Source organism: Mustela putorius, unplaced genomic scaffold (assembly GCF_011764305.1).
Source record: "Mustela putorius furo isolate JIRA1106 unplaced genomic scaffold, ASM1176430v1.1 tig00003901_pilon_pilon_pilon, whole genome shotgun sequence".
NCBI classification, from domain to species: Eukaryota; Metazoa; Chordata; class Mammalia; order Carnivora; family Mustelidae; genus Mustela; species Mustela putorius.
In genome coordinates this window covers 2,083,307-2,109,435 of record NW_025422049.1, presented here as the reverse complement: position 1 = coordinate 2,109,435, position 26,129 = coordinate 2,083,307, and positions in this window count along the sequence as shown.

The following is a 26,129-nucleotide window of genomic DNA, read 5'->3' as shown; positions in this document are numbered from 1 at the left end:
TGGAGTATGTTGTATTAAACCTCTAGCTGTAATAGTAGGTAGGTTAAAGAAATTAAAGGAACAAGAACTGTGAGAATGAATTTAAAAATAAAAGTTGTATCTATGAAATATACAGATTTTAGGGCAATACCGGGAGCCTAATATACTGTTTTCTCCTGATGTTGGGGTTTTACAGTTTTATGGGGACCCTGTCGTGGTTGTCCTCTCATTCTTTTGGCTGGTTTTCTGGGGGAGGGGCCTGCCACACTATTTTTCTGTCAGTCTTATTTGGGTTGAGTCCTCCTGCACCCTATCAAGGGGCTGGACTCTGTGGAAACTGATTTTTCAGGCTTTTGTTCTCTGGAGGTGTGTGGGGTTTTTTGTTTGTTTGTTTTGTTTTGCTTTGCTGCTTTTTGTGGCTTTTCAGGGGTTTAGCGGAAAGCAAATTGCAACCAGACCTCCACCTCAGAGAGAAGCCTCAGTCTGCTCCCCTCTGGGTGGTCCAGAACACACAGACTCCCCCTCTGCAAACTCCACTGAACTCTACAATCTCCCACAGGTAGTGCACACCCCCAGGCACTGTCTCAGGGGTCACCATAAGTGCTTGTTTTTCCTTCCGCCCCCCCCCCCGCCATGCCACTAAAAGCATGAGCGATATTGGTCTAGAGAGCCTGCTTCCGGTGGCTGCCTTTGCCAGGACTGCTGTCTGGGGACTAGGTCACGCCTGCTGCATGTGCTGTGTCACATGGCTGCAGCTACCATTCGGGGTCCTGACCATAAATGGTGCTGAGTTCCTTCAGGCACAGGCTGAAGATGTTCAGCCCGTCTTAGAGATGCTCAGCCTGTCCTAGAGAATATGAGCTAGCTCCCACACAAAGCTCTCTCAGGCCCAGGCGGGGAGTATGGTCTGACCTGCAGTGTGTACAGAACGCAAAAGGATGTGGTTCTAGAGAGCACCCATCAGACTCCCTCATGCATGGACGGCAGTGTGCCAGCTGAGTGGTGGTGCAAGCAGCGCACAGTTGGTGGCTCAGGGACCAGGAACTGGAGGCTCTGCTGCACTTTCTTTGGCATGGGTGGCCACTGGCATTAACCTTCCTGGGTCCATGGGCTTAGGCCTGTGCCCTTGACTGCATGATTCCACCAGTTGGGCTTAGGCCCGTGCCCATGACTGCATGATTCCACTAGTTGCCCCTTAAGGTCTTTTGCTCTTTTTGAGTGCTTTTAACCAGACTCCAAGTTAATGCTGCTCCCCAACCACAGGGAACTTTTGTATTGGGGTATTACTTTCCAGTGTGTCGCTTCTGGTGGCTCCCTCTCCCTTCTGCTTATCCTCTGATATCAGTCCAAGCATTCCCACTCTGCTTTACCTCTCCATGGTGTCTTTTGCCCACATAGAGATCCAGCAGTGAATAATCCTACATCTCAGGATGTTTTCATGGGTGTTCAGAGTGTTCTAGTAGATATTTAGCTCACATTAGTGGACTAGTCGAAACAGGGTCTCCTACTTCTTCACCATCTTATCTCTCCTCCTGAGACTACATTTTCTATGCAGAAAACTGTAATGTCAGGCAATAATGAGAGTTGGTTTCTTCTCTTTTAACTTCATATAGATATGTTTTCTTCTTTTTTAACTTAATACATATATTTTCCAAATACATTTGTTCAGGCCTCCAATGCTACATTAAATTGATGTAGTGATTGAACATGTTCTATCTTAATTCCTGATTTTAAATGGAATGATTTTATCATTTCATCATAAAATATGATGATTGTCATAGGTTTTTTTAAAAAAATATTTTATTCATTGGGAGATCTGGCTGGCTCAGTGGGTAAAGCATGCAACTTTTGATCTCAGGGATGTGAATTCGAGCCCTACATTGAGGGTAGAGTTTACTTAATAAAAATAAATAAGTATATATGTTATTTGTATGTAATTTGTATGTCATAAACTTTACCCTTTTAAAATATATAATTCAGAGCTTTTTACTATGTTCAGAAAGATGTGTAGCCATCACCACTATCTAATTTAAAAACATTTTCATCACTCCAAATATAAATTCCTTGCTCATCAATAGTTAGTACACTTTTCTTCCAATTTGGGAATCCTGGAAACCACTAATCTATCTTTTTTTTTCTTAAAAAAATCTTATTTTTATAAAATAAAAAAATCTTTTATAAAAAATCTTATTTTTATAATCGTTTTTAAAAATTTATTTTCAGTGTAACAGTATTCATTGTTTTTGCACCACACCCAGTTCTCCATTCAATATGTGCCCTCCCTAAGACTCACCACCTTGTTCCCCCAACTTCCCACCCCCCCACCCCTTCAAGACCCTCAGGTTGTTTTTCAGAGTCCATAGTCTCTCATGGTTCACCTCCCTTTCCAATTTCCCTCAACTCCCTTCTCCTCTCCATCTCTCCATATCTCCGTGTTATTTGTTATGCTCCACAAATAAGTGAAACCATATGATAATTGACTCTCTCTGCTTGACTTATTTCACTCAGCATAATCTCTTCCAGTCTCATCCATGTTGCTACAAAAGTTGGGTGTTCATGCTTTCTGATAGAGGCATAATGGATAAGGAAGATGTGGTCCATATATACCACTAATCTATCTCTTGTCTATATAGTTTTGCCTGTTCAGAACACTTTGTATAAATACAGTTGTACAATATGAGGACTTTTGTGTCTATTTCTTTAACTTAACATAATGATTTAAAGTTTCATCCCTATTGTATCAAATATCAGTATTTCATTAGTCTTTTTTTTAAAGATTTTATTTATTTATTTGACCAAGAGAGAGCAGGAAAACAGGGGCAGTGGGAGAAGAAGCAGGCTTTTTGCTGAGCAGGGAGCCTGATGTGTGACTCAATCCCAGGACCCTGAGATCATGACCTGAGCTGAAGGCAGACACTTAATGACTGAGCCACTCAGGCACCCCTGGCATTTCATTAGTCTTGGATGGCTAATACTACTTCATTATATGGATATACCATTATTTTAAAATCAATTCATCACTTGAACATTTAGATTGTTTCTACTTTTTGCTTTTGTAACATGATATTGCTATTAATAAATATTGTACAGGGGTGCCTGGGTGGCTCAATTGGTTGAGTCTCTGACTCTTGGTTTCAGCTTGGGTCATAATCTTAGCGTTATAGGATCAAACCCCATACTGAGCTCCATATTCAGCCTGGAGTCTGTTTGAGATTCTCTCTCTCCCACTCTTCCCTTTCCCTCAGCCCCTCCTCCTACTCATGTTTGCGTCCTCTCTCTCTCTCTCCCTCTCTCTCAAATAAATAAGTAGGAGCACCTGGGTGGCTCAGTCAGTTAAGTATCTGCCTTTGTCTTGTGTCATGGTTTCAGAGTCTTGGGATTGAGCCCCCGTGGGGCTCCCTGCTCAGCAAGAAGTCTGCTTCTCTCTTCTGCTTCTCTGCCACTTACCCCTCTTGTGCTCTCTCACTCACTCACTCTCTTTTTCTCAAATAAATAAATAAATCTTTTTTTTAAATAAATAAACTATTTTTAAAAATTCATTGCACAATTTTTGTGTATACATGTTTTCAATTATCTCGGGTATATACATAAGTCATATGAATACTCCATATTTAATTTCACAAGGAACTGCTAAGCTGTTTCTCAAAGCAACTGTGCTATAGATCTTTAAAATAGAATTTTTTTTTCTCTTTTTTTAAATTAACATATACTGTATTATTTGCTTCAGGGATACAGGTCTGTGAATCATCAGTCTTACACAATTCACAGCACTCACTATAGCACATACCCTCCCCAATGTCCATAACCCAGACACCAAATCCTCCCCCTCTCCAGCAGCCCTCAGTTTGTTTCCTGAGATTAAGAGTCTTATGGTTTGTCCCCCTATCCAGTCCCATTTTCTTTATTTTTCCCCTCCCCAAAAATAGCTTTTTAAAGTAAGTGAAACTTCTTTCCATTTCTAGTTTACTGATTTATATTAAAATTATATTTACTGATTTATATTAAAATTAATAAATTTTAAATCAGTAAATTACTGATTTACTGATTTATATTAAAATTATGTATTTATATTAAAATTATGTATTTTACCAAATTATTTATTCTGCATTTATTGAGATATACGTTCTTTTCCTCCTTAATTTTAAAATAACATTAGTAGATCTTCTAACATTGAATTAAACTATCATTCTTAGAATAAATCCAACCATGCTATACTGGTTTGACTAATTTATACATGTCTGGAATTCATGCATTCATAACTTAGTTGGAATTTCTGCTTCAATATTAATGGATAAGGGTCCTCTCTCTATATATATATATTTTTTTAAATTTTTCTCATTTTATCCTTTCGTTGTGTTGGTTTAAAATTTATAATTCTTTCATAAAATTGGTTTAGAGTATTTCTTATTTTTCCATTCCTTTAAAGTTTTCTTGAATGTTTGATAGAACACATCATAAAAGTGCCAGGGTTTAGTGATTTGTGTGTGTGTGTGTGTGATAAGACTTTGAAATACTGATCTAATTTTTTAGTAATTGCACAAGACAAAGAAGAAGACATTTATTTCACTCATGTTTTCAAAATTATTAAGGTAGTGTTGTTCATAAATTTTCCCATTTATCCTTTAACACCTGCTGCATTTTAATTTACAACTTTTCCTACATTATAATGATATATACCTAGTCCAGGAATTTTGGTTTCCAACATACATCCAGGCAAACCTGCATCCTGGACTACAGTTATATTTGAAATTGAGGAAGAAGTGTGTTACCTGGAAGTCTGATATGACCTCACTCTCTTCTATTTTCAAAAGTAAATTATGATTGTTTAAAAAGATAAAGTGAGGTGCACCTGCGTGACTCAGTTGGTAAAGCATGCACCTTCAGCTCAGGTTATGATCCTGCGGTCCTGGAATTGAATCCTACATTGAGCTTCCTGCTCAGCTGGGAGCCTGCTTCTCCCTCTCAATCTGCCACTCCCCCTGCTTGTGTTCTTTAGATGTCTCTCTGTCAAATAATTTTTTTAAAAAATCTAATTTTTAAAATAATGTGTATAAAAATACATAATTTAAAAGTTATAACCTCTTATTATTTTTCCCCCAGGAGTAACCACTGTTAACACTCAAAATATACTCTTTCCATATATTTATGTATGTATGTATTTATTTCTATCCAAATGAGAGCATAGTGAATATATTCTTTTAAAATTTCACCTTTTTTTTAAACTTAATATACCTTGAGTATATTTTCTGTCCTATATCCTGGTATTTAAGAGTATTTATGATAGCCTGCATACTAGAAGACCAATCTATTTTCATTTCTACCATGGCTCCTCTTTTGAATACTCCAGCTCACAATTACCTCTCCCTTCTTTGACCTCCTTTAATGTTTTTTTCTATTTAATTCCTCTATAATCTACCACTTGATTATATGCCATCTTGTACTTTCTTTAATACATTGGTCTCTTATTGTTTCATATTTACCAGTCTTGTTTCCTTGGTAAGGCTGTTTTTTGTTTTGTTTTGCTTTCTTGTACCCCACCATCACAGTAAGAACGCAGTGGATGCTCACCTACTTGTTAACTTCATTTGATCTTATAAAACTTGGCTTCTCAAATTCAGCAAGCAAATGCATACAAATGATATTCACATTGATTTCTCTTTAACCAGTTAATATTTTTTCTCACTACAATCTTGAAGGAAGAAAGCATGTTGTGTTCACATTCTTAACAGCCACTAGGATACTGCCTAATCTTAATAAATATTAAACAAGAAAAGCTGAGATATATTAAACATTATCCTGCAGTTTATTCTCTCTGCAGATGTCAGTATTTATTCTAACCCAAGTTTTATCTGGCCTACAGTTGATTTTCATAAAGGGATTCATCTGTTCATCTGTCTCCTTATTTTAGGCCAAATGTGTTTACATACAGGGATGGGGCCAGGGCAGAAATAGTTCGATATTTCTAATTATTTGTTCATTAACAAATAGGAATATTTTTACACCAAATTAAGAGGAAAACAAAAGCTTTTCAATAGCTGATGAGCTTTTCTGACACATTCTCGTTCAGTTTTGCTAATCAACAATACATATGTATAGAGAACATACTATACTTAATATTGAATATTCTTAGTATAGAGTATATGGTAACTGCCATTTGTATCTTTTGACATCCTCTGGAAGCCTTCCTCTTTTTATATGTAAGAGAACAGTTTTACACATGAAGTACCCTGTTCTGAAAAATCCCTCTGCATTGCTTCCCTGCTTATCCTACACAGAACACTAGGTGTTTTATTAATATCATGTGATTTCCTTATCTTTCAAACTACTGTATAATAGAATCTCTCTGTTACTGGTGAGAGGCAAGCATATCTTGTCATAAGATTTAGGTTCTGAATGTGCAGTCTTCTCAATGGGAATGCCAAATATATCTGTAGCTCTCTCTCTAGTTGTTTTATCCACAGGCTTCTAACAGGATTGTGTCTAGATAGTTTTTGCATACAGAGCAGAGTTTAGAATAAATGCCAGTGTATGATAATTCTTAAGTTTATCAGGTCTAGCTATGATATAAATTACCATAATGAAAATTCAAACTGAGTCTTAGTATCTGAAATCCTTCACATGAGAGTCTTTCCACTATTACTCTATAACTGTGATGTTAAAACAAAACATATTCTGTACTACATGCACCTAATTCTTACATTTACATGTTCTAGAATCACATCAGATGAACCAGCAATACCTTCTCTAGCAAAAGCGAAGTCATTTTAACTTCCTAAACTTTTTAAAGTTTTCTAAGTATCATGTTTGACTTTTAAGAAACAAAGGACTGTACTTGCTTACAAAAGGAGGAAATAAAGATGTTGGTGACTTCTGATTAAGCATGGCTGATTAATTCCATGAAAATTAGATAAAAATAATAAGATTGAAGAAAGTAGCAGAGGTTAAAACAATAGAGGAGAGATGAAAATGACATGGGGGAGCAGTTACAGATATAATAAAACTTAGAAGGCTAAAAGCTAAGTCGATAAGTGCACAAGAGAAATGCAGAAACAGGATAGAGAATATCAGTGAAACAGTCAATTTTTTTGTGTTCAGAACCTAGGGTAGGATCAGAAATTATAATCACCATGTAGTTCTGAAGGTCTAGTTGGGGGCATGTTTCAAAAAAAAAAAAAATACAAGAGAAGTGTTTTATAGTCTGTGTAAAGAGCACCTAAACTTCTAGATCCACTCCCAATTATGACATAAACTGGGAAATATTGAACTTGTAGAAGATTGGCACAATCTTTTACAGAAATGCAGATGCCACAACTAAAACTAGAATATTATCTCAACATCTACACCCTGAATGATGGAATAATCTCAGCCCTTTCTCCCTCAATTTTTAGAGCACTGGCAACCAAAAGTAAAATCCCAGGAAAGAAATTGGTGGATGGATTTCTACCTGGGCTAATTGACCAATCCAGAAAAGATAATGCACATGCAAAGAGTGCAATCAGTTTTTTAGTGTCTCATTCCTAATTATAAAAAAGTCCTACAATGAAAACTTCTAAAGTAAAAAAAAAAAGAGAGAGAGACCAAAACAAACAAGCAAAATTGGGAGTTTAGATGAAATAGAGTTATTATAGAGAGCAAAACAGGATGCCGCCACCATCATCATCATCATCATCATCATCATCATCACCATTGCCACCATGCACTGAACAATAAAAGAAATCAATAAAATGGTTGGAAAAAAGGTCAATAAAACTGCACAGAAAAAGTGGGTAAAATGTCAGAAGTTAGATACAACAGAAAAGATAAAACAGTAAGAGGTCATACTTCTGCATAATAGAATTTACAGAAAAGATTGAAAAGTAATCTAAAGAGAAGAAATTATCAATACAATCATAAAATGGAATTCCATATAACTGAAGAACATGAGTTTTCATAATGATGGTGCCAACCCAAGAAAGCTTATACAAAGGCACATTATTGTGAAATTTCAGACAACTCGAGCAGTGGGAAGATCTTACACGTTTCCTTAGAGAAAATAAAACAAAACAAACAGAAAAACAAAGAAGGTGGTGTACAAAATGTGTGAAAAAATAATAACATCAGTTTTCTCCCTCTAACTATAGAGAATAAACTGATTACCTAAGGGGAGGAGGGGGGAGGGTTAAATAGGTGACAGGTATTAAGGAGTATGTTTATGCTGAGCCTCAGGGGGATGTATGGAAGTGTTGAATCACTGTATTTACATCTGAAATGAATATTACACTGTATGTTAACTAACTGGGATTTAAATAAAAACTTGAAAAAGAGAGTAACATCTGTTTTCTCAACAGGAACATTAGAAAGTAGATGATATTGGAGAAATAGTTTTAAATTTGAAAGAAAAATAATTTCCAACCTAAATTGATAGATAGATACCTATCTATATAAATATATATATTATATATACTAAATATATAATGTAGATATATGATATATATTATGTATCTAGTATACATAATATATATCATATATCTAGTTAATACATCAAATGAGCAACAGGTAAAATAAATAAATACATTTTCAGACATGAAAGATTTTTAAAAAATCAAACACACAGACTTTCTCAAGAAGTTAATGAAGAATGTATTCCATGAAATCAAAACAACATAGAGATCCAGGAAACAGTCAGGCAAATACAACCCTTAAGATGATGCTGAAAGAGAATTCCTCATATCCCGAACTAAGAAATCAAAACATAATATCCAAAACTAATTTTTCAATTTAAAAATATATATATATTTTTTTAAAAATGCAAGTGTTAGCAACCTATTTAGAAACAGCATAACAAATATCAAAAGAAACACCTAAGGAGTTAAAAGCTATTAGCCTAGGGGATAGTACTTGAGGATGGAGATGCGGTGGGGAGCTAGACTGCTATTTTTCTTTCCTTGACTTTCTAAGCAATGGTCATGTATTATTTATAAAAAATAAAAACTACATAAAAAAGAAATATGATGACTTCAAAGGGGATTTATTTTTGAACCTCAACATCAACTCAACCCATCTTTAGTTAACCATATGATTGATATGAAGAATCTAGCCACCTTTTATTAATATAAACCTTTCCAGAATAATCCAGCAGGCTTTTGATGCCTTACTGACTAAAGTGAGATTTTAAGCTAGTTGAATATCAGTGATATAGAAAGCTCATAGATAATTTTGAGTTACAAAAGTAAGCACTGGACTTTTAACTTTAGAAATGTCCTCTTGAGAAATCCTTATATTGTGCCTCTCAAAAAAATCTCTGTTCTTAACTGGTCCATGCACACAAGCGACACCTTGATCACCTGAAATTTCCTACTATTCTTACTACATTTTACTACTTTTTCTAAAACAACAGCAAACTAGCAATAAACTGGCTCTGATTAAAACCTTACACACAGATGAGAGTTGGGGTCTATCTATGTGTGACAGTTTGAGTACTCTTTGTGTAGAGACTATGGGAAGGGATGGTATAAAAAACTGCTTAGTATAAGAAAACTCTGGCATCCTTATGAGGTTAATATGGTGCTGCTATATCCATTTTAACAAAACTGCTTTTATAGAGTTTCAGTGGCAAATTGTAGTTGATAAAATAAACTTCAGCATTATATTAGATGCCGGGTTGAATGTCACTTTGGTCACTAATAATATCTATTAACTTGGATAATTGACTTAATCTAAGATTCAACTTCATCTGTATAGCAGAGAGTGTAGTAGTATCTACATTACAGGTAGTGTGAATATTAAATGAGATAATATATGTAATGTGCTCAAAATACTATATAACACATTGGAGTTCACTCAATGTTGTTTCTTACTTTCTTTTTAAAAATCGCTCCAACTTGAAATTTATTTTTTATGAATTAATTTATTTGCTGTTATTAATTCAGTCTTTAGTCACTACAGGGATGTTATTTCCTAAATCCCTATTTTTGTCCTTTAAAAGTTTAAGGAAATGCTGTCGATACCAGTTTGCATTTAAACAGCCCCTTTCCTAGTGAGGATATAGGATGAAAATGCAGTGATTAAAATACTCAAGCTTTAAACATTACCACAGATTATATAGGAGAATACTTTAAAATACAACTTATCCACAGGGGATGTTTCAAGACCCCCAGTGTATGCCAGAAACTAAAGACAGTGTCAAACCTTGTATATACTTTTTTCTATACAAATATATTCATGATAAAGTTTGATTTATAGAGTATGCATAGTATGACATTAACAAAAGCAACTAATAAAATAGAATGTAATAATATATTGCAACAAAAGTATGTGAATATGTTCTCTTTCTCTCTCAAAATATCTTACTATACTGTACTCACCCTTCTTCTTGTGATGATGTGAGATGAAAAAACACCTATGTGATGACACAGAATGACGTGAATAATGTAAGCTTAAGACTCAGCCTTAGACTACTATTGACTTTCTGACAAGATGTCAGGAGGAGGAACATCTATTTCCAAAGTGTGGTGGACTATGGAAAACTGAAAACTTGGATAAGGGAGGACTATTATATATATCAACAGATGTGAAGCACATCTTGGCTTGCATCCATTATTTTAAAAGAATCTACCATATAACTTTTTGGAACTATTTACTTGGGCTACAGCTTTTTATTTAAGTTTGGTCAGGATTTCAAAGTGAGTCTTACTATTTCAGACCTTCCAAGTAAGAGTCCTTCCATCAAGATTTTCCAGTCTTACTCTACAACTATAAAGCACTTAGAAATCATTATGTCTAGAGTTGCTAAGTTTTCATTAAACATTTTCGAACAAAAGTGTAGATATGATGTAGAAGCTATGAATTTGTAAAATGTTCATTTTTCTAGAGAGGTTTTATTTATTTATTTGACAGAGAGAGACACAGAAAGAGGGAGCACAAGCAGGGAGAGTAGAAGAGGGAGAAGGAGACTTCCTGCCAGGACCCTGGGATCACAACCTGAGCCAAAGGCAGATGCTTAATGACTGAGCCACCCAGTAACACTGTAAAATATTGCATTCAGAAGGACAAACAGCTACTAGACCACAAGGGGAGAATTCAAGAGATAAATGACACCATAAGATGAAACAACATTAGAATAATTGGGATTCCAGAAGAAGAAGAAAGAGAGATGGGAGTGGAGGCTATATTGGAGAGAATTATTGGAGAGACTTCCCCTAATATGGAAAGGTGAACAAGCATCAAAATCCATGAGGTGCAGAGAACCCCCCTCAAAATCAACAAGAATAGACAAACACCCTGTCACCTAATAGTAGAAGTTTCAAGTCTTAGTGACAAAGAGAAAATCCTGAAAGCAGCCCAGGGAAAGAAGTCTGTAACATACAATGGTAAAAATATTAGATTGACAAGAGACTTATCAACAGAGGCCTGGTAGGCCAGAAAGATATATGCAGAGCACTAGATGAGAAAAACATGCAGCCAAGAATACTATATCCAGCTAGGCTGTCATTGAAAATAGAAGGAGAGATAAAAAGCTTCCAGGACAAACAAAAAGTGAAAGAATTTGCAAACACCAAACCAGCTCTACAGGAAATATTGAAAGGGGTCCTCTAAACAAAGAGAGAGCCTAAAAGTAGTAGATCAGAAAGGAACAGAGACAATATACAGTAACAGTCACTTATAAGCAATACAATGGCACTAAATTCATATGTGTCAATAGTTACCCTGAATGTTAATGGGCTAAATGCCCCTGTCAAAAGACACAGGGCATCAGAATGGATTAAAAAAACAAAACCCATCTATATGTTGCCTACAAGAAACTCATTTTAGACCCGAGGATACCTCCAGATTTAAAGTGAGTGGGTGGAAAATAATTTACCATGCTCATGGACATCAAAATAAAGCAGGGGTGGCAATCCTCATATCAGATAAATTAGATTTTAAGCTAAAGAATATAAAGAGATGAGGAAGGACACTATATCATACTCAAAGGTTCTGTCCAACAAGAAGATCTAACAACTGTAAATATCTATGCCCCTAAAGTGGGAGCAGCCAACTATATAAACCAATTAATAACAAAATCAAAGAAACACATCAACAATAATACAATAATAGTAGGGGATTTTAACACTCCCCTCACTGAAATGGACAGATCAAGCAAAAAATCAGCAAGGAAATAAAGGCCTTAAATGACACACTGGACCAGATGGACATAACATGATATATTCAGAATATTTCATCCCAGGGGGCTGAGTCAAGATGGTGGAGAAGTAGCAGGGTGAAACTACTTCAGCTAGCCGGAGATCAGCAATATAGCTTATCTAAAGATTGCAAACACCTAAAAATCCATCGGCAGATCGAAGAGAAGAAGAACAGCAATTCTGGAAACAGAAAAACAACCACTTTCTGAAAGGTAGGACCGGCGGAGAAGTGAATCCAAAGCGACGGGAAGATAGACCCCGGGGGGAGGGGCCGGCTCCCAGCAAGCGGAGGAGCAACGGCGCACAAAATCAGGACTTTTAAAAGTCTGTTCCACTGAGGGACATTGCTCCAGAGGCTAAACCAGGGCGAAGTCCACGCAGGGTCAGCGTGGCCTCAGGTCCTGCAGGGTCACAGAAGGATCGGGGGTGTCTGAGTGTCGCAGAGCTTGCGGGTATTAGAACGGGAAAGCCGGCTACAGAGACAGAGCCCACAGTAAGCTCACAGCTCGGTGTTACCTTGAACCGGTCGCAGGCTCGGTGAGCTTGGAGCGTGGCCGGAGGTCAGGCAGACGGGAGTAACTGGGCGCTGTTCTCTGAGGGCGCACTGAGGAGTGGGGCCCTGGGCTCTCGGCTCCTCCGGGCCGGAGACCAGGAGGCCGCCATTTGTATTCCCGTCCTCCGGAACTCTACGGAGAGCACTCAGGGAACAAAAGCTCCTGAAAGCAAACCCGAGCGGATTACTCATCCCGGCCCCTGTTAAGGGCGGTGCAATTCCGTCTGGGGCAAAGACACTTGAGAATCACTACAACAGGCCCCTCCCCCAGAACATCAACAAGATCCAGCCGAGACCAAGATCACCTACCAAGGAGTGCAGTTCAATACCAAGGAGAGCAGCAGAATTCCAGAGGAGGAGAAAGCAAAGCATGGAACTCATGGTTTTTTCCCTGTGATTTCTTTTAGTCTTGCAGTTAATTTGATTTTTTTCTTTTTAATTTTTTGGTTTTATTTTTTTTTCTCGCCTTCTGGTAATTTTTTTTTTAACTTTTACCTTTTTCTTTTTTAACGTTTTTTAACTAGTTTATCCAATATAAATATTTTTTCTTTTTTATATTTTTCTTATTTGTTTTCTTTTTTTAATTCTTTTCTTTTCTTTTTTTACTTTTGTTTTTCTTTCTTCCTTTTTGAACCTCTTTTTATCCCCTTTCTACCCCATCACGATTTGGGATCTCTTCTCATTAGGTTAAAGCATATTTTCCTGGGGTTGTTTTCACCCTTTTAGTATTTTACTTGCTCCTTCATATACTCTTATCTGGACAAAATGACAAGACGGAAAAATTCAACACAAAAAAAAAGAACAAGAGGCAGTACCGAAGGCTAGGGACCTAATCAATACAGACATTGGGAATATGTCAGATCTAGAGTTCAGAATGACAATTCTCAAGGTTCTAGCCGGGCTCAAAAAAGGCATGGAAGATATTAGAGAAACCCTCTCGAGAGATATAAAAGCCCTTTCTGGAGAAATAAAAGAACTAAAATTTAACCAAGTTGAAATCAAAAAAGCTATTAATAAGGTGCAATCAAAAATGGAGGCTCTCACTGCTAGGATAAATGAGGCAGAAGAAAGAATTAGTGATATAGAAGACCAAATGACAGAGAATAAAGAAGCTGAGCAAAAGAGGGACAAACAGCTACTGGACCACATGGGAAGAATTCGAGAGATAAGTGAAACCATAAGACGAAACAACATTAGAATAATTGGGATTCCAGAAGAAGAAGAAAGAGAGAGGGGAGCAGAAGGTATACTGGAGAAAATTATTGGGGAGAATTTCCCCAATATGGCAAAGGGAACGAGCATCAAAATTCAGGAGGTTCAGAGAACACCCCTCAAAATCAATAAGAATAGGCCCACACCTCGTCACCTCATAGTAAAATTTACAAGTCTCAGTGACAAAGAGAAAATCCTGAAAGCAGCCCGGGAAAAGAAGTCTGTAACATTCAATGGTAAAAATACTAGATTGGCAGCTGACTTATCCACAGAGACCTGGCAAGCCAGAAAGAGCTGGCATATTTTCAGAGCACTAAACGAGAAAAACATGCAGCCAAGAATAGTATAACCAGCTAGGCTATCATTGAAAATAGAAGGAGAGATTAAAAGCTTCCAGGACAAACAAAAACTGAAAGAATTTGCAAACACCAAACCAGCTCTACAGGAAATATTGAAAGGGGTCCTCTAAGCAAAGAGAGAGCCTACAAGTGGTAGATCAGAAAGGAACAGAGACCATATACAGTAACAGTCACCTTACAGGCAATGCAATGGCACTAAATTCACCCAAAACTATAGGATACCTAGGAATAAACCTAACCAAAGAGGCTAAGAATCTATACTCAGAAAACTATAAAGTACTCATGAAAGAAATTGAGGAATACACAAAGAAATGGGAAAATGTTCCATGCTCCTGGATTGGAAGAACAAATATTGTTAAAATGTCTATGCCACCTAAAGCAATCTACACATTTAATGTAATCTCTATCAAAATCCCATCCATTTTGTTGAAAGAAATGTAACAAGTACTCCTAAAATTTATATGGAACCAGAAAAGTCCTCGAATAGCCAAAGGGAAGTTGAAAAAGAAAGCCAAAGTTGGTGGCATCACAATCCCGGACTTCAAGCTCTATTACAAAGCTGTCATCATCAAGACAGCATGGTACTGGCACAAGAACAGACACATAGATCAATGGAACAGAATAGAGAGCCCAGAAATAGACCCTCAACTCTATGGTCAACTAATCTTTGACAAAGCAGGAAAGAATTTCCAATGGACAAAAGACAGCCTCTTCAATAAATGGTGTTGGGAAAATTGGATAGCCACATGCAGAAAAGTGAAATTGGACCATTTCCTTATACATGAAAATAGACCCAAAATGGATTAAGGACCTCAATGTGAGAAAGGACTCCATCAAAATCCTTGAGGAGAACACAGGCAGCAACCTCTTCGACCTCAGCCACAGCAGCATCTTCCTAGGAACATCACCAAAGGCAAGGGAAGCAAGAGCAAAAATAAACTATTGGGATTTCATCAAGATCAAGCTTTTGCACAGTGAAGGAAATAGTTAACAATACCAAAAGACAACTGACAGAATGGGGGAAGATATTTGCAAACAACATATCAGATAAAGGGCTAGTGTCCAAAATCTATAAAGAACCTATCAAACTCAACACCCAAAGAACAAATAATCCAATCAAGAAATGGGCAGAAGACATGAACAGACATTTCTGCAAAGAAGACATCCAAATTGCCAACAGACACATGAAAAATTGCTCCACATCACTCAGCATCAGGGAAATACAAATCAAAACCACAATGAGATATCACCTCACACCAGTCAGAATGGCTGAAACTAACATGTCAGGAAATGACAGATGCTGGCGAGGATGCGGAGAAAGGGGAACCCTCCTACACTGTTGGTGGGAATGCAAGCTGGTGCAGCCACTCTGGAAAACAGCATGGAGGTTCCTCAAAATGTTGAAAATAGAACTGCCCTATGACCCAGCAATTGCACTATTGGGTATTTACCCTAAAGATACAAATGTAGTGATCCAAAGGGACACATGCACCCGAATGTTTATAGCAGCAATGTCCACAATAGCCAAACTATGGAAAGAACCTAGATGTCCATCAACAGATGAATGGATCAAGAAGATGTGGTATATATACACAATGGAATACTATGCAGCCATCAAAAGAAATGAAATCTTGCCATTTGCAACAACATGGATGGAACTAGAGCGTATCATGCTTAGCGAAATAAGTCAAGCGGAGAAAGACAACTATCGTATGATCTCCCTGATATGAGGAAGTGGTGATGCAACATGGAGGCTTAAGTGGGTAGAAGAATAAATGAAACAAGATGGGATTGGGAGGGAGACAAACCATAAGTGACTCTTAATCTCACAAAACAAACTGAGGGTTGCCGGGGGGAGGGGGTTTGGGAGAAGGGGGTGGGATTATGGACATTGGGGAGGGTATGTGATTTGGTGAGTGCTGTGAAGTGTGTAAACCTGGTGATTCACAGACCTGTACCCCTGGGGATAAAAATATATGTTTATCAAAAATAAAAAATTAAAAAAAAAAGAAAAAAAAAAAGAGTAACTATCTCTGACTTAAATAGTCACATATAACATGTTTGAAAATCTGCCACTTATTCATTATTAATAAATTTCATGGCAAAATGGAATCCAGCCATGAACTGGAGAAAAGTGCACTGACTATAAACCAGGAGACATAATTTGTCTATATTCTGCCTTGAGCAAGTCTCTCAATCTCTGTTTCTCTGTCTCTGTCTCTCCCTCTGCCTCAATTTCACTTTTTGTAAAATAAAGTGAATCAGTTATATGCTTTTCTATATCCCTTCCAAATATAAAGTTACACGATCCTATGTTAAAAAATAAACAGCAAAATGCAAGCTGTAGTCCAAGCAAATAGCCAGGAAAAGTAACACATCTTATTTTTTTAAGATTTTATTTATTACTTGAGAGAGAGAGTATGAACGGGGGTAGGAACAGAGGAAGAAGGAGAAACAGGACCCTGGGACATGACCTGAGCTGAAGGCAGATGCTTAATTGCCACCTAGGTGTCCCTGTTAACACATCTTATGAAAAGTAAAATAAAAACCACAGTTATAAGGAAGCTCTATTTTTAATTTCTTAAGGAATTTCCACACTGTTTTCCAAAGTGGCTGCACCAACTTGCATTCCCACAAACAGTGTAAGAGGGTTCCCCTTTCTCCACATCCTCTCCAGCACATGATGTTTACTGTCTTATTAATTTTGGCCATTCTAACTGGTATAAGGTGGTATCTCAATGTGGTTTTGACTTGAAGCTCCCTGATGGCTAGTGATGAACATTTTTTCATGTGTCTGTTAGCCATTTGTATGTCTTCTTTGGAGAATGTTTGTTCATGTCTTCTGTCCATTTTTTGACATGATTATCTGTTTTGTGTCTGTTGAGCTTGAGGAGTTCTTTATAGATCTTGGATATCAGCTCTTTGTCTGCGGTGTCATTTGTGAATATTTTTTCCCATTCCTTGGGTTGCCTCTTTGTTTTGTTGACTGTTTTCTTTGCTGTGCAGAAGCTTTTGATCTTGATAAAGTCCCAAAAGTTCATTTTCACTTTTGTTTCCTTTGCCTTTGGAGACATATCTTAAAAGAAGTTGCTGTGGCAAATATCGAAGAGGCTATTGCCTATGTTCTCCTCTAGAATTCTGATGGACTCCTGCCTCATGTTGAGTTATTTTATCCATTTCTAGTTTATCTTTGGATATGGTGTAAGAGAATGGTCGAATTTCATTCTTCTACACATAGCTGTCCAATTTTTCCAGCACTATTTATTGAAGAGACTGTCTTTTTCCACTGTATATTTTTTTTTTCCTGCTTTGTTGAAGGTTATTAGACCATAAAGTTGAGGGTCCATATCTGGGCTCTCTACCCTGTTCCACTGGTCTATGTGTCTGTTTTTGTGCCAGTACCATGCTCTCTTGGTGATCACAGCTTTGTAGTAAAGCTTGAAATCAGGCAACGTGATGCCCCCAGTTTTTTTTTTTTTCAACATTTCCTTAGAAATTCAGGGTCTCTTTTGGTTCCATACAAATTTTAGAATTGTTTGCTCTAGCTCTTTGAAAAATGCCAGTGGAATTTTGATTGGGATAGCATTGAAAGTATAGATTGCTCTAGGCAGTATAGACATTTTAACAATGTTTATTCTTCCAATCCATGAGCATGGAATGGTCTTCCATCTTTTTGTGTCTTCTTAAATTTTTTTCATGAGCATTCTGTAGTTTCTTGAGTAAAGATCCTTTGCCTCTTTGGTTAAATTTATTCCCAGGTATCTTATGGTTCTTGGTGCTATACTAAAATTGATGTAGTGAAAAGAAGGGCCATCTGTACCCCAATGTTCATAACAGCAATAACCACAGTCGCCAAATTGTGGAAAGAACCAACATGCCCTTCAATGGACGAATGGATACAGAATATATGGTCCATATGTACAGCGGATATTATACCTCCTTCAGAAAGGATGAATACCCAGCTTTTGTATCAGCATGGACTGGACTGGAATAGATTATGCTGAGTTAAATAAGTGAAGCAGAGAGAGTCAATTATCATATGGTTTTATTTGTGGAACATAAGGAATAACACGGAGGACATGGGAAGTTGGAGAGGAGAAGTTAATTGGGGGAATTCGAAAGAGAATCAAACCATAAGAGACTGTGGACTCTGAGAAACAAACTGAGGGTCTTGGCAGGGGGTGGGTGGTTGGGTGATCCTGGTAGTGGGTATTATGGAGGGCACGTATTGCATGGAGCACTGGGTGTGGTGCATAAACAATGAATTCTGGATCACTGAAAATAAATTTTAAAAAATAAATAAAAATTTTAAAAAAGTAAAATGAAGACCAAAATGTACATTGGTAAGGAAGCACAATAAAGTGACTTTTAGTGGCAAAATAAGCTCATCAAAAGAAATAGAATAGTAATTCTACACTATTCATATTTAAAAGTAACCCTCTGCTGTTCCGTGCACTAAGAGTCACTAAAGATTGCTATATTGTGGTCAGTTGATAACTGGTAATCATAATTAGTGGAAAGAGATTCAGCAATTCATTGAATCAAGATGATTAGAATGTCATACACACACAGAAGAGGTGCACTTAAGTAGAAGACATAGTTCCTTATGTTAAGGATTTCTGCCTTACTCGGCTGTGCATCTGTTTTCTCTGGCACTATGCTCCAGAACAGAAAAGACTTTACAGGTAAGCATTCTTAAAATATGTACTCATTGCAGACACTAATAGCCTCAGTCAGAGTAGATGCTCTTACTGAATCAAATAGGATTTAGAAACAGCAATCTAGAAAACAAACAAACAAACATGGAGTTGTTTTTATTTTCTTCCATTACTGTAAATATTAAATGGTTTTTGTCTTCAGCTGTAGAACAACCAAGTCATGTAGCATCTGCAGCCAGAGGAAGATTACATATGAACTCTGTGTAGAAAGAAGACTTCTTTACATGTTAGTTGTCATGATTTCATAATTAAGCCACAAGTTCTTTGAGTCTAGAGGCTATGACTTACTTTTTTTTTTTAATCACAGCACTGTCTCCTACAGAGTATCTAGCAAAATCTCATAAATTGTAGACAGCAAAGATCCCATGTTAATCAATAAAGAACTTCTTGCATTTTCAGAATCCAGAGTTAGTAAAAAAAATGTCTATTATATACTCTGCTGGGTTTTAGTGGATATATAAGAACTATTTGTAATTAATATGTTAGGTGTCCAATGCACACTGACATACCTAAGAACTTTTGTTGGAAGATTTCTTGACTATTTTAAATCTACTCAAATCTAGTTAATATGGTTAATTTACTTAGAAAATATATTTTCTACAAAGGTAGCTTAAAAGATAATCTATCTAACCTACATAAGAGTTATTAATAGCATGTTAGAAATGTTTGAATTTGTGAGATTTTATAAATATCTAGCACCAAATCTTCACATTGAGTGAAGGCTGATTATGGTTTGGAAAGGCAGTCTCATATGCACAGTGTTAGGACACCAGCTCCCCACTCAGCCACAGAAGGATGATCATTGGGCCTGGAACAGCTCCTCATCTAGAAAAAAACTGCTTGGGGCGCCTGGGTGGCTCAGCCGGCTAAGGATCTGACTCTTGATTTTCACTCAGGTCATCATGGTGAGAATGGGCCCCACAGTGGGATCTGTGCTCAGTGTAGAGCCTGCTTGAGATTCTCTCTCTCCCTCTCCTCCCAACTCATACTCTCTCTCTCCCACCGTCTTCTCTCTCTCAAAATAAATAAACAAAATATTTTTTTTAAAGGGAGAGATAAAGGGCACACACAACCTCTCCTGGGTTTATCATCTTGTAAAAAATACCCTTTTCCTTGCTTAAGACTCAATTATTGTTCCTCTGTTCTGCTTGAATACATAATGGCCCTCAGACACACACTCAACTTTCAGCACTTCAAATCACATGAGAAAGAAGGGGTCTTTCTGCTGGAGCATGACAGTGGTGCCTGTTGACTGCTCAGGACACTCACTGGCCATGAGGACTGATATCCACTTTTGGAACTAATTTTGCACGGTCTCTTCTCTAGGTTCATAAAGATTTTGTCTATGTACTCCTTGACTGTGTTATGTTTTCCTTGGCAACTCCAACACCAAGATGCATTGGGAAGTAATGTTTAAACTTTCATGCCTGGGGACTGGCATAGTGATGAACTTTGCTAATCCTTTATATAACTAAACTCCTTTTCTGGCATTGGTTACCAATGCATGGTGTTCTTCTCAAGAATTACAGATAGTGATCATAAGATGATACTGATACAAATGATAATAGAAATCATAAGGGTTTCAAAATCAAATACCTCTGTATGTATATAAAACCTTTTTCTTTTGCTCTGGAATTTTTATTTTATTTTTTAATTTTTAATTATATTAATTAATTGTTAATTTAATTAATGTTTTAATTATTTTATTTTTTTTTCTTCTTTTTAATTTAAATTCAATTATCCAATGTACAATATATCATTCATTTCAGATGTAGTGTTCAATGATTCATCAATTGTATAAAACACCCAGTGCTTATCACTGCATGTGCTCTCCTTAATGCCCATCACCCATTAACCCCATTCTGCAACCCACTTCCCCTCCAGCCACCCTCAGTGTGTTTCCCAAAGTCAGGAGTCTCTTGTGGTTTGTTTCCCTCTCTGATTTTTTTCCATTCAGTTTTCCCTCCCTTCTCCCATGATCCTCTGCATTATTTCTTATATTCCACATAAGTGGAACTATATAATTGTCTTTTTCTGCTTTGCTTATTTCAGTTAGCATAATCCTCTCCAGTTCCATCCATGTCGTTGTAAATGGTAGGTATTCATCATTTTTCAATGGCTGAGTAATATTCCAATGTATATATAAATCACATTTTCTTTATCCATTCATTCATTGAAGAATATCTCAGGTCCCTCAACAGTTTGGCTACTGTGAACACTGCTGCTATGAACATTGGGGTGCAGTTGTCCCTTCTTTTCACTACATCTCTATCTTTGGGATAAATACTCAGCAGGGCCCTTGCTGGTTTATAGGGTAGCTCTATTTTTAACTTCTTGAGGAATCGCCATACTGTTTTCCAGAGTAGCTGTATCAGGTTGCATTCCCACCAACAGTGTAAGAGGGCTCCCCTTTCTGCACATCTTCACCAACATCTGTCATTTCTTGAGTTGTTAATTTTAGCCATTCTAACTTGTGTGAGGTGGTATTTTATTGTGGTTTTGATTTGTGTTTCCCTGATGACAAGAGATGTGGAGCATTTTTTCATGTGTCTGTTGGCCATTTGTATGTCTTTGGAGAAATGTCTGTTTCATGTCTTCTGCTCATTGTTTGACTAGGTTATTTGTTTTGTGGTTGTTGACTTTAACAAGTTTTTTATAGATCTTGGATACCAGCCTTCATCTTTTCCCATCTATAGGCTGTCTTTTAGTTTTGTTGACTGTTTCCTTTGCTAAGCAGAAGACTTATATCTTGATGAAGTCCCAATAGTTCATTTTTGCTTTAGTTTCCCTTGCCATTAGAGACATGTCTTGCAAGAAGTTGCTATGGCTGGGGTAGAAGAGATTGTTGCCTGTGTTTTTCTCTGGGATTTTGATGGATTCCTGTCTCACACTGAGGTTTTCACCCATTTTTAGTCTATCTTTGTGTATGGTGTAAGAGAATGGCCAGTTTCATTCTTCTGCATGTGGCCATCCAATTTTCCCATCACCATTTATTGAGGAAACTGTCTTTTTTCATTTGGACATTCTTTCTAGTTTTGTTGAAGATTAGTTGACCATAGAATTGACGGTCCATTTCTGGGGTCTCTATTATGTTCACCCACATGTCTATTTTTGTGTGAGTACCATGCTGTCCAGATGATCTTGGCTTTGAAATATAGCTTAAAGTCAGCATTGTGATGTCCACAACTTTGTTTTTCTTTTTCAAAATTCCCCTGATGATTTGGGGTCTTTTCCATTTCCATATAAATTTAAGGATCATTTGCTCCAATTCTGTGAAAGATGTCAATATTATTTTGATAGTGGTTGCGTTGAATGTGTAGCTTGCTCTTGGTAACATAAACATTTTAATAATATTCTTCCAATCCATGAGCATGGAATATTTTTCCATCTTTTTGTGTCCTCCTCAATTTCTTTCACAAGTGTTCTGTAGTTTTTAGAATTCAGATCATTTACCTCTTGGTTTACATTTATTCTTTGGTATCTTGTGGTTTTTCATTCAATTATAAATTATATTGATTAATTAATTTCTCTTCCTTTAGTCACATTGTTAGTGCAATTGATTTCTGTGCATTGATTTTGTATCCTGCCACATTGCTCAGTTGCTGTATGAATTCTAGCAATTTTGGGGTGGTATCTTTTGGGTTTTCCACATAAAGTATGTCATCTGTGAAGAGAGAGAGAGGTTTTTGTTGCTATAGTGAATTGAGTCTATTCCTTAATTTCTCTTTCTACAGTTACATTGTTAGCATATAGAAAAGCAACTGATTCATGTGCATTGATTTTATATCCTGCCACATTACTGAATTGCTGTATGAGTTCTAGTAATATGTGGATGGAGTCTAGCTTTTCCCTATAATGTATTATGTTATCTGTGAAGAGAGAGAGTTTGAGTTTTTATTTTCCAATTTGACATGCCTTTTATTTCTTTTTGTTTTCTGATTTCTAAGGCTAAGACTTCTAGCACTAAGTTGAACAATAATGGTGAGAGTGGATATCCCTATTGTGTTCCTGACATTAGGTTAAAAGCTCTAAGCTTTTCCCCATTGAGAATAATATTTTCTGTGGGCTTTTTGTTGATGGATTTTATGATATTGAGGTATTAAAACTTCTTTCTATGCCAAATACAATATCAATTTCTTAAGGATCTATATGGGTATGAATGAATAAAAGTAGCAAAAATAGTTTGAAAATTTAGTTAAAATGTGTTTAATAATCAATTATAAAAGGCAAGAATAACAAGTTAGAAATATTCATATTCTATTGGAATTTACAGTTCAAAAAGAAACTACAAAATTAGCTGTGAGCAACTCATGTTGATTGTCATGGGGTTGAGTGCATGGTCAGAGGGAGCAAATTTCTTTTTTTTTTTTAAGATTTTATTATTTGACAGAGTGAGATCAAAAGTAGGCAGAGAGAGAGGGGGGAAGCAGGCTCCCCGCTGAGCAGGGAGCCCAATGTGGGGCTCGATCCCAGGACCCTGAGACCATGACCTGAGCTGAAGGCAGAGGCTCAATCCACTGAGCCACCCAAGCGCCCCAGAGGGAGCAAATTTTTACTGAGTGAGACAGGTTGCCCCAGCCCTATACCTGCAGTTCTCAAGACCCTGGTGCTCCTGGTCCATCTGGATGCATCTTGCTTGGATTGTGGTTGATATTTTTGACTCCATACATCCCCTCAAATACCCCTCAACAGAATGACTAGGAAGAGGAACTTCAAGCAAAGAAAAACAAATAAAGACAATGGTCTTTCTCACAGACCTAATGGATATGGATATAAGCAAGATGTCAGAAATAGGCTTCAGGGTAGCAATTATGAAGACAATAGCTAGGCTTGGGAAAACCATTAGTAGCAACATAAACTCTTTAGGGCATAAATGATAGCTAATCAGGGCAAAATTTAAAATGCTACGGATGAGATGCAGTCTAAACTAAATACTCTAATAGCTAGGGTAAATGTGGCAGAATAATATATTAGTGATCTAGAATATAAACTAATGGGAGAGAGATAGAGAGATAGAGCACCAGAAGGTATATTTGAGCAAATCATAGCTGAAAACTTCCTTAACCTGGAGAATGAAACAAACATTCATGTCCTAGAGGCAGAGAAGACACTTCCCAAGATCAGGGAAAAAGAACAGCAAATAAAACCCAAACCAAGCAGGAGAAGAGAAATAATAAAGACTAGAGCAGAGATCAATGAAATAGAAACCAGAAAAACAGTAGAACAGATTGATGAATCTAGAAGCTGGTTCTTTGAAGGAATTAATCAGATAGATACACCACTTGCCAGATTTGTCCAAAAGAAAAGAGCAAATTAATACAATCTTTTTTTTTTTTTTTTAAATACAAATTTTATTTATTTATTAGAGCATGAGAGGGAGATCATGAGGAGGAGGGGAGGTGTAGAGGGAGAAACAGACTCTCCAATGAGCAGGGAGCAGGATATGGGACTTGATCCCGGGACCCTGGAATCATGAGCTGAGCCGAAGGCAGACACTTGACTGACTGAGCCACCCAGGCACCCCTCCCTTGACTTTTATACCTTTATGGTCCATATTGGGTGCCTTGGCAGAGGGGTTCCTAGTTTGGCATATTGGGTAATGGGCCTTACTGGCTGATCATGTAAATGTATTAAAGCCTGGGATAATACTTGGTCAGGTGGTTTTACTTGATAGTAAATTAATCTGCTGCTTTAATATTTCTTTTTTTTTTTTTTCCCTATCAGTCCTGCCGCTTGCATGTTATAGGCATGTTCTTCTGTTTAACGTCATGTCTTTGTCCACTCTTATATATCATGGTCTTTGAAATGTGTTCCCTGATCGCTGTCTATTTGATGACAGGAGCTGTACATGGTGCTCAGCTTCTACGATCCCCTGTTGGTGGAAACTTGGAGGAGGCCAGCCATAGAGTGCACCTGACCAAACAATTCCCCCAAATTTTGTGGTGGTATCTGGGCCTTGAATTTCTGGTGAATTAATCCTTTCCCTTGCAGATGTTCCAGCAAAATCTTCAGGGTGTCCCACTTAAGCCTCATTTCTTTTGATGGCTGCATAGTATTCCATTGTGTATATATACCACATCTTCTTGATCCATTGCATCTGTTGATGGACATCTAGGTTCTTTCCATAGTTTGGCTATTGTGGACATTGCTGCTATAAACATTCGGGTGCATGTGTCCCTTGGGATCACTACATTTGTATCTTTAGGGTAAATACCCAATAGTGCAATATTGCTGGGGTCATAGGGCAGTTCTATTTTCAACATTTTTGAGGAACCTCCATGCTGTTTTCCAGAGTGGCTGCACCAGCTTGCATTCCCACCAACAGTGTAGGAGGGTTCCCCTTTCTCCGCATCCCCTCGCCAGCATCTGTCATTTCCCTGACTTGTTTATTTTAGCCATTCTGACTGGTGTGAGGTGATATCTCATTGTGGTTTTTGATTTGTATTTCCCTGATGCCGAGTGATATGGAGCACTTTTCATGTGTCTGTTCGCCATCTGGATGTCTTCTTTGCAGAAATGTCTGTTCATGTCTTCTGCCCATTTCTTGATTGGATTATTTGTTCTTTGGGTGTTGAGTTTTTGCTAAGTTCTTTATAGATTCTGGACACTAGTCCTTTATCTGATATGTCGTTTGCAAATATCTTCTCCCATTCTGTCAGTGTCTTTTGATTTTGTTAACTGTTTCTTTGCTGTGCAAAAGCTTTTGATCTTGATGAAATCCCAATAGTTCATTTTTTCCCTTGCTTCCCTTGCCTTTTGCGTTGTTCATAGGAAGATGTTGCTGCGGCAGAGGTCGAAGAGGTTGCTGCCCGTGTTCTCCTCAAGGATTTTGATGGATTCCTTTCGTACATTGAGGTCCTTCATCCATTTTGAGTCTATTTTTGTGTGTGGTGTAAGGAAATGGTCCAATTTCATTTTTTTCTGCATGTGGCTGTCCAATTTTCCCAGCAACCATTTATTGAAAAGGCTGTCTTTTTTCCATTGGACATTCTTTCCTGCTTTGTCGAAGATTAGTTGACCATAGAGTTGAGGGTCTAGTTCTGGGCTCTCTATTCTGTTCATTGATCTATGTGTCTGTTTTTGTGCCGCTCCAGTACCATGCTGTCTTGATGATGACAGCTTTTGTAATAGAGCTTGAAGTCCGGAA